The sequence below is a fragment of the Alligator sinensis genome, unplaced genomic scaffold, assembly GCF_000455745.1.
Source record: "Alligator sinensis unplaced genomic scaffold, ASM45574v1 scaffold781_1, whole genome shotgun sequence".
Taxonomy (NCBI): Eukaryota; Metazoa; Chordata; order Crocodylia; family Alligatoridae; genus Alligator; species Alligator sinensis.
This window is the reverse complement of record NW_005841845.1, coordinates 5,878,382-5,883,772: the sequence shown is the minus strand read 5'-3', so window position 1 is coordinate 5,883,772 and position 5,391 is coordinate 5,878,382. Positions and strand designations below refer to the sequence as shown.

General features: G+C 56.9%; 1 pseudogene; it reads left to right on the top strand.

The window, feature by feature from the left end:
* Positions 1-276: 276 nt before the first annotated feature.
* LOC112550675 lies at positions 277-1,436 on the top strand (annotated as a pseudogene).
* Positions 1,437-5,391: the final 3,955 nt, after the last annotated feature.

Genomic DNA, 5,391 nt, shown 5'->3' with positions numbered 1-5,391 from the left:
CGTCCTGACGCCCGGGGGAGAAGCGCCCAGGCAGGCGGCGCTGCAGGGAGGTGCCTGGGCCTCTGGGCACAACCCTCGGGCTGCCGACTGTGGGTTCAGAGGCAGCCGCGGAGCACGGCCCCGACCCTGCCCCGGGACGGGGACGGGGAGCCGGGGCAGGCGTCCGTGGTACATGAGTGCACCGTCGCCGGTCCCGAGGGGTCACGGCAATTGTGCAGGGGTCACCCGGTGCGTTACTAGGGACTGATTTGAGGAAAAGACCTGGTGACGCCCAAAATGACTTAGTCCTTTTCAGAAGCTGGAGCCAGAAAGAAACAGCTCCTCGCGCCGGGAGGGTAAGAACGCCCTGGACCTAACGAGGGGAAAAGTCCCTCGACAGTGAGGATCCGTTTGTCCCACCCCTGGGGAAGGGACGTCCACGGCGTTTCGGAGCCGGAGCCTGCTCCCCAGGGAGGAAAAGCCGCGCAAAAGTTGTTGCTGATAGTTTCCCACAAGGGGGGAGAGGGGGGCTTGACCTGCTTAGCTGATTATTAAGGAGGGGGAAGCGTGACTACAGGTTTTATTGCGATACGTCTGTGCTACCTGCATTCATGTGGCTGTGACGCCATGTGACTCCGTTTATTTCTTCAGCCTGCGCACGGCGAAGGAAGGATGAAGCACCAGGCTGGCTCCAGACCGGGCAGACGAGATGAACCCGGTCTTGAATGGCTCTGACATGCCAGCGTCCAGGAGGTGCCCGGAGGAGAGGTGCGTGACGGTGGGAGAGCAGGCTGGAGAAGGGCAGCCCGGCAGCGCCTGCCCAGAGCTGGGACTGAGGGACGTGCTGGCGAGCCTGGAAGAGAACAGCTGAGTGCTCGGGGCTGGGGTGCAGCCTTTGCGGGGGACAGCAGCTCTGCCTGGCGGAGGAGGAGACTCTGCCACGGTGCCTGGAGCCACTGGTGTCCTGGGTTGTCCAGGAGGAGACAACATCCCTCTCGGGAGGGAACTGGATGCAGCTCAAGCCAGGAAACATGAGAGGCCGGCGCCGGCTCCCCTTGCCTTAGAGCAGGGACGCAGGTATCTCAGCTGGGCCGGAGCCACTCCTGGCAAGGTGTCAAGGGCTGCAAAGGTGGCGCCGCCATTTTGGGACTGAAGTCCTACCCCCTAACTCCTGACCTTTGGCCCTAGAAATACTTCTTTGGGATTGGGGGTGGGGGGTTGCTATCTTAGAACCAGAAAAAGAATCATACGCTAAAAATCAAACACTGACTAACAGGGGTCAGCAACCCCTGGCACGCATGCGGAGCATGGCACACAAGGCCATTTTACTCGGCGCACCACCGCCAGCCCGGGCTCCAAGCAGCTGCTGCCAGCCACAGAGCCCCGGCTGCTCCAGCCAGCAGCCAGGAGGCTGCAAGTCCTGCTGCAAGCAGACAGGGCTCTGTGGGCCGGCTGCAGCTTGGAGGCTGCAAACAGCTGCTCCGGGCTCCGGCATGTCGGCACTTCGGCACCTTCCAAGGTAGGCATTGTGGTTTTTTCGGCACTCTGGCCAAAAAACATTGCCTACCCCTGGACTAGAACTTTCAAAAAATATTTTTGTCCTGATTTACGTGCATTTGCGGTGTGTGTGTGTGTGTATAGGGCTCACATCATAGCTCAAAATACAGTCTTCCTCTTGGATATTGTGTGTGGAGGTTGTGGGGGGTGGTCATGCGGGGTGACCACCTTTTCAAAAGGGGAGGGCAAGGCGCATGTCTGCTGCTGGCCCCCCCCGCACAGAGCAGGGTGCAGAGCCAAGCTGTGCACTGCGGGCTCAGGGCTCCCCACCCTGCTATCCTTTCCTGGGAGCCCCACGCTACCTGCATACCCCCCGCTTGCCCAGCAGCAGCAGGGGGCACAGCTTCACCCAGCTGCCAGGCAGGGCAGGGCTCCCGGGGGAAAGGCAGCAGGGCACATCCCCCCCCACTCCACGCACAAATTTGGTGGGCACGTACACCCCATGCTCCCGTCCCTGGGATGTGCACAGTGCCTGGGAGCTGTCCTCCCCTGCACCCCCTGGACAAGCCACCTTTGGCTCAGTTCTGCTCCCTGCCCTAACCCAGGGACCCCACACACCACGCTGGCTGGGCAGCACCCTCAGCCTCACTTCTTCCCTCGCTGTAGGGGCCTCAGTCTGTGCCCCCTCTCCACACTCCCTCTGCCCCCCATAGACCTACCTGCTGGGAGCTGCCCTCCATGCTGCCTGGGTCTTTCCCAGCCACATACATGTGTGCAGGCAGGCACGTGCACATGGAGCCCCCTTTGTCCCACTCCCAGCAGCCCCTTGCAGACTGGCACGCTGTTTGCATGCAAGGGGAACTTTGGGGAAGAGTCTCCATACTTGATCCAGGCTGACCTTGATAGGCTTGCAAGGTGGGCGGATGAAAACCTGATGGCATTCAATATGGGGAAATGCAAGGTGCTGCACCTCTGGAATAAAAACCCACATCGCACTTATAGGCTCGGCAATGCTACACTCGCCAGCACCATGTCCGAAAGAGTCTTGGGGGTCATGATTGACCACCAGATGAATATGAGCCACCAATGCGATACTGCAGCTGGCAAAGCAAACAAAACTTTGGCTTGCATCTTCCAATGCATAGATTCATAGATGTTAGGGCCGGAAGGGACCTCAGTAGATCATCGAGTCTGACCCCCTGCATAAGCAGGAAAGAGTACTGGGACTAGATGACCCCAGCTAGATACTCATCTAACCTCCTCTTGAAGACCCCCAGGGTAGGGGAGAGCACCACCTCCCTTGGGAGCCCGTTCCAGACCTTGGCCACTCGAACTGTGAAGAAGTTCTTCCTAATGTCCAGTCTAAATCTGCTCTCTGCTAGCTTGTGGCCATTACTTCTTGTAACCCCCGGGGGCACCTTGGTGAATAAATACTCACCAATTCCCTTCTGTGCCCCCGTGATGAACTTAAAGGTGGTAGTGGCAAGTCCAGTGGGACCAAATGGCCTTGTATTCTGTGGCAGCCTGTGCCCCACAGTGGCCTGGTGGACCAGATAAAAATGTTCTGGGGTCATATATGATGCATGGGCCATATGTTTAACATCCCTGTCCTAAACGATGAAAAAAAAATATCTTGGAATTTCCAGCATCAGTGGAATACAAAGAAACGTTCTCTTAAACAAAATATTGGGGGATGGACTCGATGATTGGGGGTCGGACTTGATGATCTATTGAGGTCCCTTCCGACCCTAACATCTAACATCTAAAGGTATGCTGGACATTTTTCCTCCCTAGGTGCAGCACTTTGCATTTCTCCTTGTTGAACTGCGTTCTGTTGTTTTCTGCCCACTTGTCCAACCTGTCCAGGTCTGCTTGCATCTTGAGCAAGATCCAGGATGTTATCCTCCTGCTGTACTCAGGCTTGGTGAGGCTGCAGCTGGAGTACTGCATCCAATTCTGGGCTCCACAATTTAGGAATGACGTGGATAAGCTTGAAAGAGTCCAGAGGAGAGCCATGTGTGTGATCAGAGAGCATGAGAACAGGCCTTATGAAGAGGGGCTGCAAGCTCTTCAGCCTGGAGAAGCGCAGGCTCAGGGGTGACTTGGTGGCAGCCTGTAAGTACATAAGGGGTGTGCATCAGGATCTGGGGGAACGACTGTTCAGAGCACCCCAGGGTATGACAAGGTCCAATGGTCACAAGCTCCTGGAAGATCATTTTAGGGTGGACATAATGAGGAAAAACTTGTTTACCGTCCAAGCCCCCAGGGCCTGGAACAAACTCCCCCACAGGTGGTGCAAGCACCTACTCTGGACACTCAAGAAACATTTGGACGTTTATCTTGCTGGGATCCTTTGACCCTAGTTGGCTTCCGGCTCCTTGGGCAGGGCCCTGGACCCGATGATCTTATGAGGTCCCTTCCAGCCCTAATGTCTATGAAACCCAGATTCCTGCTCAATGCCGTGACTCTGGGACAAATGCTGTCTCGGAGTCATGCAGCCCCAGACCGGGTCTTTTATAGATTCATAGATGTTAGGGTCGGAAGGGACCTCAATAGATCATCGAGTCCGACCCCCTGCATAGGCAGGAAAGAGGGCTGGGTCTAGATGACCCCAGCTAGATGCATATATAACCTCCTCTTGAAGACCCCTGAGTGGGGGGTCTTGATGATCCCATCCCGGGACTGCCCCACCCAACTAGGGACAGGTGGTCACCCTAAGTGTGAGGGGATGTGGGTGGGTGTGGGGTTTCTGGGGTGGTGTGGGTGTGTATGTGCCCCCTGGCACATGCCCCCCACCCCCGCATGGTGCATACCCCACAATGCCAGCAGCAGGTGGTGGGCCCTCGGGGTGCTCCTGGTTGGATACAGGCAGAGCCCTCTGGCAGTGCACAGCTCTGGTTGAGTCCCAAGAGCTGTACGTTGTGGCACGGAGCCCACACGGCCTGCTGGCACACACTTTTGAGCCAGACCAGGCCAGCTCTATGCCAGCACGCGTGGCTGCCAGCACTTCAGGTGGGAGTCGCATGCCATCAGACCCGGCCAAGCTAGCTTCATGCCTCCACATCAGACTTCCAGCACTCCAGTGTGGAGCAGCACACAGAGGCATTGTGCCTGCCCAGCCAGATAGGTATGTCCTCCCACCCACAAACCCCACACCACCTGCCGCTGCAAGCAGGCGCTCCTCTCCCCACTCACCAGCCAGCCAGTTGCACACCATTGTGCTCGGTGCCTCCACCTGGGGATCCCAGGTGGGGTGGCGGAAGCCCCACAGAGGTGAACATGTCTGCCCGGTCTGATGGTGTGCCACCTCTGAAAGCCACCTCCTGCCAGCTTTCAGAGGTGCAGCCGCAGGTCAGTAATAATTGTTTTTGGAGGGGTCCTGTGGGCTGGGTAGAATCACCTGGCAGGCCAAATCTGGCCTGTGGGCTGTATTTTGCCTGCCCCTGCTCTAGAAGCTAAGCCTGGGCTGGCTTCAGGGGGTAGTGTCAGGGACCAGAGGAGGCTGCAGCCAGCCTAATCAAGCACACCACGACAGCTGGTGGCACTGGCCTTTCAATCAAGTGACGGGTGAGTGGAGTCAAGAGCAGCTGGCAGTGCTGGAAAGGGGTGGATTGTTCCTTCCTGGTCTGTGGCTATTACTCCAGCTTCCAGTGAACTGAAGATCTCTGGGACTTTGCAGTGTGCAGTGTTAATGTCAGGCCTGGCCCAGTTCTGCTACTTTTGTCCTACCTCCTTTGTCCCTTGAATCAGTTAGGACTTCTGTATTGCCCTCTGGTGAGCTTACATATGGCATGGGAAGGGAATAGGTTGTTGCCATCAAGTGCACGCCAGTTTAAAAACACTGAGTTTTTTATTATGTTGACACATTCCTCTACCGCTACAGGATTTTATGTCATTAGCAGTTCTCTTAACCTG